This window comes from Phoenix dactylifera, unplaced genomic scaffold (genome assembly GCF_009389715.1).
Source record: "Phoenix dactylifera cultivar Barhee BC4 unplaced genomic scaffold, palm_55x_up_171113_PBpolish2nd_filt_p 001035F, whole genome shotgun sequence".
NCBI lineage: Eukaryota > Viridiplantae > Streptophyta > Magnoliopsida > Arecales > Arecaceae > Phoenix > Phoenix dactylifera.
In genome coordinates, this window is record NW_024068388.1 from 124,305 (window position 1) to 140,390 (window position 16,086).

Below are 16,086 nucleotides of genomic sequence, written 5' to 3' on the forward strand. Positions count from 1 at the left end.
ACTTGGGCTCCTGGAATCACCAACCTTCGTATCATTAACAATAGTAGGTGAGAAAACCGTGATCGGGACCGGAGCTTAGAATTTAGGGGTAGGGGTTTAGAGCACGAGGGCGCGCTGCCCAACCTGCCATCGGTGGGAGACTTCTTGAGAGGTGTGAGTGTGAAAAACTGAGTCACGCAAGTGGGTGGTCCACTTTTGGACCGTGCTCCTCCCTAATGTGACCACAAAACTTGTAACTGGTGCAGCCCATCTAATGCAGCCAAAGCTCCCCAGGTCGAACCAAACAGTACACCTTATATCATACCATACTGATTCAATATGAATATTCGGTACAAAAAATGTATCAACACTCGGTACATTTCGATACACTGTAAAAATTTCATACCGTACCGTATCGATTTAGTGCTAATATAGTACCGGTACGAGATTCAGTACCGAGATGGCGAATCTGGAATATAGCCCTTTTCTATAATAATATCATGTATCTACTCTAATGTATTTAGTATACATTATATGCTAGTGCGGAGTTCTTACATGTACAAATAGTATTTAATTCCATGTAGAAAAGCTTCTTGGATGGAAGGTAATTTTGTAGTTTGGGGGGAAATATAAGATATTTGGAGAGGATGGGAGGAAAGGAAGGCAAGTATTTGTTAGAGATTTGGATGCAGGTTATTTGTGCCCCTAAAATATTATACTTAAAGAAGGATCATGAGCCATGGTTTCACTAGCATCAACGTTGATCTAGATACAATTATTTTAAGAAAAATCTAAATACGACTGAGATGGCAGACGATCATGGTGGTTAAAAGTTTGAAGAAGAAGAAGAAAAGGGCTCCATTTTCACTAATCTATCAACATGTACATGAGAAGTCTAGGCGTGCATCGAAGAAGAAATTCTTAACTTCCTTCGATAATCTTCCATCAAGGCCTCTTCATGGCAGTTGGGAAAACCTTTACAATTCATTAACCAATTCAGCCTTTACTTATCTCAGTAAGAATGTGCTTGCTTGCTTGATGCCCTTTTTAACGGCCTTATTGGTTCACGAAGAAGGGCCTTCTCAGCATCTTATATGAGAAAACCAATACCATTAATATTTCTATTTTATTATATATTATTATTTAATTCATATAGAGAAGAGAAATCTTATCCTTAGGATTTGAAATTTTTAGGAATAGCATGGTCACTCGAGGCTTGAACCCTTGATCCTTTGCTTAGGACTTAGGAGTTAGGGGTGTGATCGCTAAACTATATCACATTTATGAGGTGGCTTGGAGCAGAGGCCTTCCTTTGTGAAAAATTATTGGTTGGACTAGATCCACTGCTGAGCAATCACGAAAAAACAAAAAAAATGAAGAAAAAGAGAGCTAGGACACCTCTTTCTCCATAAGTGGTGGACCTAGTCCAACTAAAATTTTCTCTTTCTTTGGTATCTTGAGTTACTAAATGAGATCCACACTTTCATTGGTAAAGAGTAGCAGAATATTTTACCAAAATACAAAAGTCTAGGGGAATAGACCTGGAATGCCCCTATATTTGATATTTGACTTAAACTAGTGCTAGAAAATGGATAAAGTTGGGTCTGATACGAGTCGGGTTGGGACTGGAATGATCAAAAACCCAAAGCTAACTCATCAATGTAAAAGGTTACATATCCAAAACTAAACTTGACCTCTTTATTAAATAAATAACCTAACCCACACTTATAACCTGTTTAATAAACCGGTCAGATTAGGTTAAATAGGTTTTGAACAAAATAAGTGGGTTGACAACAATTTAATGGATTAAATGATCATAAATGGGTCATAAATATTTCAATCTAACCTAACTATTAAACTTAACAAAATAGGTTAAACAAGTCAGGAATCAAGACTTGAACTCTACCCATTTGATAAATAGATAAAGTCAGGTCGACCTGCTTATAATCTAGATCTGCTTATGCCATACTTGAACTTGCTTAGTTCACGATAGTTGTAGGTTAATTTGGCAGGTCATATCATAAATTGCCATCTTTAAGTCAAACAATGAATGCAAAGTGCATTTTCACTATAGATTTCTCTTAAAATTGTATACACGAAGAACTACTAAATTAACTTCATGTCTCGCTTAACTTTTGCCAAGTCTCATATTTAGATGCTGCTCTGACCCTTCTCATCATTCACAATGCCGTTAGAGTTCCACACATAAATATCTTTGCTGATCTCCAAGATGGAAGTACGTATCCTCTTTGATGCTGTGAGGAGGATTTAAGGTACTTAACTTTCTATTGCATTATTTTTACCACAAAAAAATCCAATTAGAAATGACTCCTATACTAAATATAATCAAATAAATGCTATACCAAACTTTTCTTTAGTACATTCCAATTACAACAAAATCTAAATTAGCAACTACTGGCGGACAGGAATAGTATTGCTGGAAAACATAATTAACAAGGATTTTTTGGCACAATCTACCAAGAGGACTTGAACATTTGTTGTCACAAAACACAAAAATTGGGTTAAATACACAAACAATGCATTTCTAATATATTTTATCAAATAAAATGAACCAAATAAACATTGTAGAGTTATCTCCATCCAAATCAAATTGGTGAATAGATGCAAAATCACCATCCTACTCCTGATAGAAACAGGATGAGAATTCTACAACTAGTATTGACTATTAGGGACTGGTGGTGGCAGAACATTGCTCAACATCTCAATTATATATCTAATGTATATTTTCCCTATTTGATTCTAATGTGTTAATGCTTGCTATTACAGCCAATAATGTCTTCTTTTTTTTTATTGGGCAAGCAAGCAGGGTCACATCTCATAGAACTGTTTGCCAAGGCAGTGAGGCTACAATTACCACTCCTATTTCTGAGGAGGCCTGTTCCTAACTCCAACCTCTTAAGCTCAAACCAACCTCTTGGCAGCTAATAGTAATTCAATCCACCCTCTTAAGCTCAAATCCTAGGCTATAAACAAAAGACTTCAATTTTCTTTTTGGTTTCTGATTATATGGAAAATATGAGTACAGCCTTAGGAGTTACATGGCTGTCCTCCTCTTTTTTTTTTAGGTATATGGTTATGCTCTTTTTGGTTTCTGGATGAATGGAACATTTGACCATGGCCTTTGGAGTTATTCTTTGGTGCATTTGGTTATCCTCTATTTATGAGAGGTTTAGCCACCATGGCGGTGAATAAAATAAGATATATGGGCCCATGTTGCAGTGATCCGGACCTTATCCAAAAAGACTAGCTAGATGTTACTTTCTGGATTCCATGTTTGCATGGATCTTCATACCTCTGCCATCTACTTAAAATCTTCCTATGCACAAAATGAATCAAAAGTATTGGTATGCGTTAACCATCACAGCCAAACAAGTACCTTTTTCTAATGATTTTTCAAAAAACTATGAGACTAATCTACTAGAAATAATATGAATACAGTAACAGGTAAAAAGTTAAACAAGTATATGAAAAAGGAAAAAAATGACAACATATTAGAAATTTACAACCAAAGATAACTTTACACAATGGAGAATTCTTATCATTCAATCATACAAAACACAATGGATAACTCTTTGGCATAATTAAATTAGGATAAAGATATAAAAAAGTTTGACATGGAGCACAAATTTTGAAGAAAATTATAAAAAAGCAAGCAATTTTCTCAAGGTTGCAAAACACTTATACAAGTCTAGATGTTACATCTCTTATTAATGAAACCTGACTTGATCTAAGAAGAGTCTAGTGTGAATCACTTTGACCACTACAGATAGAACTAGATATGGTTCAGAAGCGAAATCCACCATATCGGAAAGCCAAATTGCATGCCGAATTTCTGGAAGTCATAACTTGACCATATAATGTTTAATTGTGATAATTTTTTTAATCATGTACCCTTTTGAGCTTTATGATATGGCACTACCTTGTAAAGGATGCGCGTATAGCTAGCGATCAGGGCCAATTTCTATCATTTAGGCTCAAAGATGAGTTGGTTAAATTAAAAAAAAAAATCGAAAAATATATTGACCGGACGTATCTCCAAATCTACAAAAAAAAATCAGGTGGAGCAATAGAAGAAAAGATCAATATAGGAGTAGAGATCTACACCTATGAGATTTTTAGCTTTTTAGTGCTTATTTCCAGTAGTCTGTCTATTTTCGAAAAGCAGATCCTAGTCGAACTACAAAAGGAATTCAACTACAGAGTTCACTATTATATATAAAGGCTATATCTCAGTTTAGGAATCATTAAAGAAAGAAAAAGGAGCATAAATCTTACTTTTGTCAATTTTTCTATTTTTTTATAATTTTTGAGAGATTCCAGTTAAGCAAGTTGGGAAAATTCTTCCTTCTTCTGATCGGATTGTGGTTTCACATCCTATATTTTTTATTGTTTAAATTTGGCTCGATAGATTATTAATAGTTATAAATATGTTTGGTTAAAAATTAGAACAAGATTGTGACAATTTTGGAATGTCTATAACATGCACTGATTTTGGCTGTACAAGCCCATACCAAGGGAGCCGGTGATGGGGGTCCCATGCCTGCCCTGCAGGGCTAGCCAGCTATTCTGGACCAACGTAAAAACCTACAGCCAACTGTTCCTCCCCTCCCACCTCCCTCCATCGAACTCTCTCGGAGACAAAAATCCTGCTAGCACAGACGCATCATACTACATGAGTATATATATACCTAATAAAATTTGAAAACAAAACATTGTGGACTGCCCTAAACAGTTCTCCCTCTTGGATCCATAGAGTACTGCCCGAATGGTTAGCCAGATAAGCAACTACTCAATCCACGGCTTTATTGGCCTCTCTGAAAACATGTCAGGCCTAAAAGGTTTCGCCATCCTTTTCCAAACCAATAGTTAATTGTTTCAAAGTTTTCATCTTAATACCACACATTTATTGCTTTACATCAATGTAGCCTTAATCGTGCATAAGGATACTCCCTTATTTAGCAAATATATTTCTCCTGGTTCACTTTTATTATCCCTCTCTAGAAAGCAAAGTCAGAAAAATGGTACCGTACACCATACTGATTCTCTGGCGGCATGAGTTGGTACAGAACGTGCTAAGCCTATACCAACAGAGGAGAGGGCACGACACCGTCGGAGAGAGAAAAAGAAAGAGAAGGGGAGAGAGAGAAGGAGGTCGGCGGAGGGTGGCAGAGGGCCAGCAGAGGTGCGACAGTCAAGGCCACAGTCGGTTCTCCTGTTTCGAATGAAATGAAATAGGGGTCCAGCCGTGGCTTATTTTGCAATTTTTAAGTGAAATCGGCAAGATCATGGCCTCCGCCGATGTCCAAAACTCTTCCTCCCCCCCCCCCCCCCCCCCCCCCCCCCCCCCCCCCCCCCTCCGGCTCCTTTTTTCTTCTTCTTCTCCGGCTCCAGCAACAGATCTCATTTCCATTGCTAAAATCGTACTGGTGAGCTACTAGTATGGCTCGAAACAGTCGAAACCACCCGGTTCGGGATGGTCCTGCTAATATTCAGAACTCTTCCTCTCCTTCACCCCTACTCTTTCTTTTCTTCTCCTTCTCCGGCTCTAGTAACAGGTCTCGTTTTCGTGGCCAGAATCGTACTGATGAGCTATTGGTACGTCTCGAAATAGTTGGAACCGGCCGGTCCGGAACAGTTCTGCCCACCCTGCTAGAAAGTGTATTGGAAGTAAAAAGTACAATAATTTGTTTATTTAAAACAGTATCTTTTGTGCATCAACCATGTATAGAATAATTTCCTAGCATCTGCATTAAACTTGTCCATATACTAGTATTTTCAGAAGAAATAATGTCTGCAATATATGCATCATGTGTGTGTTATGTACCATTCAAAGCCACATTCTGTGCTCAATCTATTTAAGTTTTGTTTTGAAGACATACTCGTATGCGAATTACTTCATATATGACAAGGAGAGTCTCCCTCGCATAATTTTTGAAAACATTATCTTCATGCGTCATGCATTTTGAACTTATCATGCAAAAAGAATTAGTCGTTATCATCTGTAGCTTCACATGAGATTCATACAAGCAAGACATTCACATCTACAACACCTTACTAAAGTATTATTATTATTATTATTATTATTATTATTTGGTACACTGGAGTTATACTAAAGCATTATAATGTATAACACCCTTTCTTTTTGGTAATCATAATGTATAACACCAAGGTGGAAGCTTTTTGTTCCTACTTTTTAGCTGTTAATAGACCTAATTAAACTACATCCTTTTTCTGGTGAATGACTCCGTGAAAATCTACTTTATATTTACTCTATCAGGGAGAATGCTGTTCGGTACAAAACATCAAATCCTATCATAGCCGTTAAAAAATCGGAACATTCCATTTTCCAGATTTTTGATCGCCAGAACGCCCAAGGTCCTGCTGGAACCTGTTATCTCTAAGAAATTCATCAGGCCCACCAGACCTCGCTGCCGTAATTTTCTCAGCACACGTGATCCACGGATCCCATCACGTGATCCCCTTTCCTTACGCGGCAGCTCGTCCCGCTGTCATCTCCCTCCCTTTCTTTCCCCTTTTGAATTTCCTTTTTAATTATTTCCTTTTTTTTTAATATTTCTCTCAATTTTTTTTTCAAAAATTAAAGAAAAAAATGCCTTTAGTTCTCCCTCCGTCCATCTCCTCTCCTCCTCCTCCGCCGCCCCCTCTCCTCCAGCCCCCAAAATCAAAATCCTAGACCCTAGATTCGAACCCTGAAACTTTCATCGCAAACCGTCGCTCCGATGCCGGCGGTGGGGCTCCGGCGGGGCTTCCACCCGGCGACGTGATCCAATTGGACGGAAGGAGAGCAGGGGAGGTAAGGGCTGGGTGGTGGTTTGGTCGGAAATGGGAGGGGTGAAGTCGAAGATGGCGGCAAAATTCGCCTTCTTCCCGCCAGACCCGCCGTCGTACGGGGTGGCGGTGGAGGACGAGGCGACGGGGCGGCTGGTGATGACGGAGGTGCCGCGCCTGCAGGGTGTGGAGGTCCGGAGGCTGCGGACCAATCGGGGGACAGAGATCGTGGCCATGCACGTAAGGAACCCTGGGGCCAAGTTCACCGTCCTCTACTCCCATGGCAACGCGGCGGACCTGGGACAGATGTATGAGCTCTTCGTCGAGCTCAGCCGTTGCCTCAGGGTCAACTTGATGGGGTGAGGAGTATTCTCGTATCTTTTCTTTTGCTGAACGTTCTTTGTGGGTGGCTTTTTTGGTTTAAAGTTTGTATTTTGATGCAAAGGAGGACGGATTTGATGCCTGTCGAAACATCGCGAGGAAGCCAGCGGGTAGTTCTGATAACATCTTTGATGGAGTGTGAATGAGCCTCCAGGTTCTTGGTTTAGTTCAAGTTTGAACTTTTGGTAGGATTGATCTAAAAAACTAATCGGAAAGTTGATGTTTGTAGAGTTCGGTACAGGCTTTTCGGATGTTTTTTTTTGGTTTGTTAGGGAGCAGCCAGTTCAACTTAAAATTCTTTAAACCTCTTTGGAGGCCTTATAGACTAGAGTGCTATTTCTTCCCGGTGAGCATAGAATTGCCTGAGATAGCTGTATTCAATTTTGAACTCTTAAGCTACTGATGGGAAAACTATGGGTCGGGCAGTTGTCTGAACTTGTTTGAGTAGTTTGAGCAAGAGTTGTCTTTGTAATAAGGTGTGAATAGTGTGCTCATCTGTGCTTCTTTCTATTTCTTTTTCTCCTCTTGAAATTCGTAGGAAGGAAGGACACCCTTGATTGCTATTAATCTATAGATGTTGATAGATTTGGGATTCTTTGTTCCAAAAATATTAACACATTCATTAATGAGATTTTTTTTCCGATTGGAGTTTCTTTTGTTTCCAAGAGTGTTGGTGTCATTACTAGTGAGAATCTAGCTGCAGATTTGGAGTAGATAAAGAAGCTTCTCGGTTTATAACTTTGCCAGCAGAGTGGATATTAACTTTATCCTTTACACCTGGTGCGTGGCACATTCTTTTGCAAAAATCGAAGGTGATTACAAACACATGGTTACATGGTCAGGTTACTTTCTTTCATCTTTCTTAAGGAACTGGGAAGTGTTGGTTTTGAGGGAAGAATCTGTTTTAGCCATGAAGTGGCACCAATGAATTGGTAGTTTTCTTGCTTATGAGTGGGTGGCGAGATGCTCTTTGGATCCTGGAACTGGAAGCCCGTCCACATCAATCTCAATTATTATACATTTCCTTGCACATAATCTCATGATTGAAAAGTTTCGCTGGGTGATTTTTTTTTCTGGTTATCAGCATCCAATTTCTTGCTTTCTTTCCTTCTTTTTTTTGATTATAGAAAACTAGTCAAAACATTTGCTGTTGAAGAAAGAAAAACAACATCAGATAGACACAATTGTAAGTACATGATTATGTTTCAAAAATAAAAAAATACTTCGTTGAATCTTATGCATCTAAATTCAGCAGGAACATTAACAATGATTTTCTTGATGATATGATGAACAATTTTAACTAGAGAGCTCAATTTAGTTTGTGTCATTTGCATTTGACTACAGTGTTTGGCAGTCCATTTGTTTGATTGTTGTATGGTATCTTGGAATTTAGATTGATTTTTGTTGATGCTTATATGAATCTAAGTTGTTCTTATTCGTTAATAACATGGAAGTCTTCTCCTGAGTGAGGTGCTTTTGTATACTTCAAGCTAAATATCCTAGATATATCACATTTTCTTTTCTTTCATAAATTATGTTAATTTATAATAATAAATATAAATATTTTTTCTAGAAATAATTACTAAAACAATTAATGTATAAATTATTTATATATTCGATCTTAATTTAGCCAAGCTCGAGCAAGCCAATTTGATACTATCTCGGCTCATTTGCTAATTGAACAAGCTGGACCTCAACCAAATATGTGCTGGCTCGTGAATAACTTACTCATTTGACAGCCCTAATTGAATTTGGTGTTGAGACCCAGCTCTTGGTGCCCTATGGATGTCCAAGTTGGTGTTTCTTTTCCTTTGACTTGCCTCCAATTACATGAGATCTTCAATGCTTTTTGGTCTCTCCTATTAATTCATCCTGTGCGTTTGGTGTATGATATTCTTCTTAACATAGACGTCTATTTTCTGCAGGTATGACTACTCTGGCTATGGACAATCATCGGGAAAGGTTGGAAATACTTCTTTATCTACCTTTTGTTTTGCTTATTTGTTGCTGACCTGTCTAAAGTTCACCTTATTCTTTTATTATTTTTACTGGCAGGCGAGCGAGCAAAATACTTATGCAGATGTTGAGGCTGCTTATAGATGCCTTAAGGAGACATATGGAACTCATGAAGAAGATATCATTTTATATGGACAATCAGTTGGCAGTGGTCCTACTTTGGATTTAGCCACTCGCTTGCCTCATTTAAGAGCAGTTGTTCTACATAGTCCCATTTTGTCTGGGCTACGAGTAATGTATCCTGTGAAGGATACATATTGTTTTGACATATACAAGGTTCCCATTTCTTTCTTCACTTAGTTTTAAAGAATTTATGGTATTTTTTGCTTTTAGTAGATTGACGTGAACTCTTGTTGTGTTTGCAGAACATTGAGAAAATTCCACATGTCAATTGTCCTGTTTTAGTTATTCACGTGAGTATATTATATTGATGCTTCTCTTGATTTTAATCTGAAAGTATTGATATTGTATCGTATCACATTTTAGGTTTATTCAGTTAGCCATTGTATTTAAATAATTACAAATCTTTTGTTCTCTTGGTAGTTTGGGGTTCTCTACATGCTTTCTTTGTAAATTGGAGTCATTCTTCTACTCCCCATGTCATCAATGTTACAGGAGTTTGGCTAAGTTAGTTATTGGATTACTTGGATTCTTATGAATTGTCATGGTTTTGCTATAACTGCACATTGATCTGGGTTGGGCTTTCCTAACCAAAGTAGAGGAACCTCATCGTGTGAATGTGTACTTAATTTTTCCTTCCAATTATCTAATATTATCATTCCATATAGTAGCTATGCTTTTGTAACTTTATTCTTTCTTTAATGGCGCTTCATATACGTGTAGATTGGAGCTTGCACTTGTAATATGCACATGTTGATTCTCTAGTGGATGATTATATATGAATCATTTGTTATAAGTATAGAAAGCTATTGAATAGCTCAACTTGCTTGTATCTATCTCTTATTTTGTTCTTTGTTGCCTACATACTTATCTAAGTCTTAAACTCTTTTTTTTTGGGTGTACATTGAGTTAAACTCGGTATTACCCATTAGAAGATGTTTATTAATACTTATATTCTTTGATTGTGCAAGTTTTTGCCCAAGCATTTTTTAGGTATTACTCGCACCTCTCAATTTACTGAAAAAAATTTCTGCTAATAATTTTCTTTTTTTGGACCAATATTGGAATTCCAACATCACTTGTAAGTTTGAAGTTTACTGGATGTGTCATTCAGATGAGGACAAAAAAAAGCATACTAACATTACACTATGTTTATGAGAGTCTGATACTTATGACCAAGTGATTGCAACAGCTATTTGGTGAATTCACAACTCACTCTTGACTGATAAGAGGTGCCTCCATCTAACCTTGATAGTAGTGAATGTTCCTTCCATCAGAGCATTATAGTTGCATTTTGTGGTATTGTAGTTACACTCACTATCTGGTAGTGGAGTAGATGAAAGAAAATTTATTTGTATATCTGGCACTACAGTTAATGTATTTACTATTCATATCGTGCATTGGGCAGAAAAATTTTGATGGCATACTTTCAAGTCATGTATCATATAATTGCATTCAACAGTGGAAAAAATTATATCTTTTTTGTCGTTGAGTGCAAGTTATCAATCAAGTCCAAGCAAGGTGCATGATGTCGGTGAAAGATGATGTTTGGTTAAAACTCTTGCTGCATTAAAAAAAAGGATGTTCACTATAAACTCTCTGATGTGCATTGACCAGCCCGGAAGCATAATGGTAATTTAATGTAAAATAACTGCAGTGCCTGGAAAAAGGAGTCTTGGAAAAACAAAGTGCTTTGATATTTGTCATTTCTGCATCATATGATGACACTGATGTTTTTACATGAATAGGCAAATGAAAAATACAGATTTAAATTAAGGTTTTCGGTCAAAAGATGATGTTAATATGCATTTATCTATGTTTGGTGCAACATTGGCATGGCATACTTTGAAACATATTGGGAAAAGGGAACTTCATTAGTTTTGACATAAATAAATAAAGCATGCATGCTTCTTTAGGTTGTCTCTGTGCAAAGATTTCTTCTATAAGAGAATTGTCTTCCCAAGAAGTTCTCCCCATCTTTAGGATTGTGAAGTACGTGTTTTTTTTTGCAGGGAACTGATGATAATGTTGTAAAAATCTACCATGGGAAGCAGCTTTGGGAACTGTGCAAAGAAAAGTATGAGCCTCTGTGGATTCAGGGAGGAAACCATTGTAACTTGGAGCTTTATCCTGATTTCAATAAGGCATCTCAGAAATTTATATCACGCCATGAGAGAAGTCGCCAGCAATAAAAAATGAATCAGCTGAGAGCTCAGATTTCTCTGATGCTCCTCGGACAAGCTCTGACCTTTTCTGAGTTTTCAAGGAAAAGCATAGACCAGTGGGAGAAGTCTAGGCTTAGTACTGACAATTCAGAGTTTCCCAGGAAGAGATCAGACCAGAAGGAGATGTCTAGGCCAAGGTACCAACAGTTCAGATCTTCCAAGGAAGAGCACAGAGCAGAAGTCTAGGCCAAGCATTGACCGTACAGAGAAACCTAGGCAAAGCACAGATCGGAGGGAAAAAGTCAAGAACCAGCACTGAAGGAGAGAAAAATCAAGAAAGAGTGTTGATCATGCTGACAAGGTGAACGATAACCCAGACCAGCCAGAGAAACCAAGGAAAAGCATAGATCGGTCAGATAAAACTTCAATGACTGCCTAATATTTTCTTTCCATTTTTTAATTTCTATTCTGTTATACATATATGCATGTATTCATCTCTTGTTTCTGTGGTCTTTTGTGTTGTCTGGTTCTGTCTTGACTGTTGTAATCCAACGGTGGCAGCTTGGAGATATGATGAGATCGTGGGGTTGTGCAATATCGGACTGTTTCAAAGACAAAGCTTCCGGCCCTGAGGCATTCAGAGGTTAGTGCTTGTTTTTGGGTGTTTTTTCCTTTCTTTTTGATTTAATTTATATATGGGTTGGTGGATTGTCTTGGTGTGAAATTCATATAAATTTTACTACTTGGTCAAACTCGAGCATTAATATAAATTTGTTGGTGGTTCTTTTCTCATGCAACAATTTCAATCGATTATTCTTATTCTATGCACTGGCCATTTGGTCAGATAACTTATTCGGCACGGGGAGCTGCAGGCAAATAATATCTACAAGTTATGGCATCCAGCAGTGCTATTTGCAGGTGAGGCTGCTTAAAAGCTGGACCAAAAAACCTGATTTATATACTATTTTTGGATGAGTCTGTTTCAAAATTTTCATGTTTTCAGCCAGGCCTGAGGTTATTTTTTAAAGCTGTGGCTGTTTTAATGACGGGCATGTACATGTTCATCAACAATTGGGAATCAGAATTACAAATCATTCATGATAATTTCTTATAGTAGATTTTCTGTCTTTTAATCTCAATGCTCGTTTGTGTTGTAACTATGTCATCAACTTGCTGATTAATTTATCGTGTATACACACTTTCTCAATCTAGAAAGGCAACCATTGCGAGAAACCAGTAGCATTTCCTGGCCAAACTTCGCATGCTGCTTATATCAGCCTTGTGTACATGAGAGAATATTAATTTGTTGGAATAAGCGAACAATGTTTATTTGATGCATAGCTACAGCCTGAAAGGCTTAAATCACTGGAAACTAAGATCCATGTCCTTTTTGTGAGCTTGACCATGCTCTTTTCTGAAAAGTAAACCCGGTGCCATTTCTTAGTCTGCCAAATTCAAGGTTGATAGAGTATGATTTCCAGTTAATCAATTCTTGGTAAAGTATGCTAATCTCAACATCAAGTAGTAGAATATATGCAACATCACTTGGGAAAACTTCGGCATTCTAACGAAGGCGGCAGCAAAAGAATGTAAAAGATGTTGAAAATTAAAAATTTTCGTGCCGGGTGCAATCTCACCACCTGGTTTTCTGCTTTTTTTCCATCATGTCGTTTTTTTTCTTCCTTTTTGTAAGATTCATGCCATTGCTCCTGGATTCGTTATGAATGATTCATTGACAGCAATTTTACAGTGGAATTCAGACTGGGATTTTCCCTTGCATGCTCGTTGTTTGTTTTAACTTTAAACAACACTGATCGATAGAATTATAAGCACCTGCAGAATTCTCTCTTTAACAGGTCGTGTAACTGTTTCCTGATGCTGATCCACAGAAGCTTTTGTCCTCTAAGATATACGGTGGTTGCTTGTTCTCATTGCTGTATAATGCCAGCAAACCATTACATGGACCAAAATACTATTCCATTACTGCACCTAATGAGAGAGAGCTAAAGTATTCCATAGTGCCAATTTGTTACTTGTGGAAACTCAGTTTTTTAAATATTTGAATATAGCATTACAAAAACATGGTGATCTTTGATCAATCGTGATCAGTATTATCTGGGGTAAAGAATCTCCAGTGATTTAAGATCACTCTGGTTGATCCTATTTAGGTCATCAAATGCCGCCCTATTGTTGCAAATGTAGATATTATGGCACTATCATCAGGGGACTTGACATGTTCGATGGTGAAAAGAAATAAAAAAAAGCTTCACCTGATTAAAGTTACCCCCATTAATCTGGAAATATAGCTTTCCCATTCTAAAGCAGGATGGAAAAAGAGAAACCTACTCGTCTATCCAACAGTAGATGTGCGAAAGATTTGATAGCTCAGCAATGTAGAAGCCTTGAGGGGAAAAAGTGACTCGCTTGACATTCATAGATTATGTTGGAGCTACCTAGTATACTATTGGAAGTATAAAGGCTTAGACTAAATTATTGAGCTCAACTTGTAATAGTTGCTTACGATCTCTTGTGGTCAAGTAGAGAGGTGCGTTTTTTTGGGAGCATCCCCAGTTCATTGCTGGCTTCGTGAAAGTCTGAGTCATTATATTTCACAAGTCAAGTCTTCATAAAAAAATTACTAGTTGTTGAAAAAAAAGGCTCATCCAAACATGGTAAGCATGGCTACTATATACATATCAAATTATCACCAACATGTTAATTGCAAATTTTGATTAAAAAAATAAAAAAAATGCCATTAGAAGGCTTGCTTAATGAAGTAAGAATGGTGTGCCCAAATAATTTATTAAAATTGTATGATTTATGCTAAATAAATACTTAGAGCCTATTAGGATTTTTTATAGATTGGACTGAAAATTCAATAGGATTTGTGAATTGGGCATGCTAGGCTATGTATCTATTCATAAAATATCCAAAAAAATAGCTTCGAAATGGGTCCGGCTTCAATTCCATAAGAAAAAAAGAGTTCTCAGCAGATTTTTTTTTTTTTGCTATGGAATTCGGGCTAGTTCATCTAAAGTTATTTGAATATTTTGTTTAGCTCCGTCCTTAGTTTATGATTTTGTTAGTTGTATTGGGCCCAATCAAAAAAATTTATATAATTTTCAGACTGATTTTATAGAAAAATCCAAACAAGCTCTTAACATCTTCAGCCATAAATATGCAATGTGTGATATGTTTATATTTCATCTCCCCATAACTGCATCTGTCACCCAAGCAGTATAAAGCAAATAAATAAATAAAAACAACGCAATTGTTTCACTCTACCTCCGACATGGTCCACGCTAAACTTCCAAATTGGCACCCAGCCTCCCGCCTTTCCTCCGTATCTTGGAAAGATTCCGATGGCTGGTTCACGGATACTGTACTCGGTGACGTGGCAGCCATAACCTTACATAGGAAACTCCTTTCAGACAAATAATAAAATTATTATCCGAAATTCTGAAGATAGTGGCTGCTGGTGGCCACTAGATTTTTGATACCTCAACTTCTGAAACAGAGGTGCAGGAAGGCTTGAGACATGCTCGGCGCCGCGCTACATGCCAGCTTAGTCATATTGGAGGGCGACTTGTCCACCATGATTAGCTGGATCTAGGATGACCCTAGTGGCCGATGGAGGGGGACACCCCTGCTTTTGAATATTCGGGCTATGGTGAGGTGACAATGTAGTTTTTTCATGCTAAGCATATGTTCAAAGAGGCTAATGGCTGCAAACTGGGTGGCCTCTTATATTGCCAGTCATTTGGGAGTTACCCTGTGGATCGGAAAAGGAAAGCTGCTAGAGCACTCCGAGACTTGCTGTTTTTCTCATTTTATTGGTGTATCCATACTCGAATTGTATGAATCATTCGTTTCAGCAATAATAATAATAATAATAATAATAATAATAATAATAATAATAATAATAATAATAATATTAAACCTGTGCTTAAATCTACTGTTATGCGGATAGAACTTTTTGTGTAAATAATCGATCAATGTTGGAACGCGCATATCGATGGGCTAGATTTTTTTACGTATTAGGGGTAACGGCAGATCGGACTTTGCATCCCCATCCCGTGCTCGAATTCCATTACTCTCTTACTCTGCCTCTTCTCTCCTTTCTTGCCCCTTTTTTTTTTGCTTTGGCGGGGTTCATCATATAGTGCGTGTACGAATACACTCAATAAAATTTAAAAATACAAGCTCATAGAGTGCCTATGGCAGCTCTCCCTCTTCTGACCACAAGATGTAAAACCTGAGTGGTGAGCCGCATAGGCAGTTACCCAGTCGACCGCCCGTTGGCTTCTCTCAATACATGCTTGGCTTGAAAGGCCATTCCATCCTTAGTCATCATCCCAATATTCTGGATCAAGGGTGGTCCGTGCTCTCACCCCTCAGGCCCCCCTAAACCCCCCCAGATCATTGTGGCTGAATCATCCTCGAAGATAACCGAACTGGCCTACAACACTCGCCCTCGCATGTCGAAGGCTCGCGCAGACAGTCTACAGCTTTGCCTCAGGAACGACGTGTTGAACAACTGGCAGCTGCCTGCTGCCACCACCATGGAGTACAGGTCCCGTATAACAAAGTCCGCACCTCCCCGCGTACCTCCATC

General features: G+C 38.0%; 1 pseudogene; it reads left to right on the forward strand.

Moving 5' to 3' along the window:
- The first annotated feature begins 6,611 nt into the window (after window positions 1-6,611).
- LOC120107828 lies at window positions 6,612-11,717 on the forward strand (annotated as a pseudogene).
- The last annotated feature ends 4,369 nt before the right edge of the window (window positions 11,718-16,086 follow it).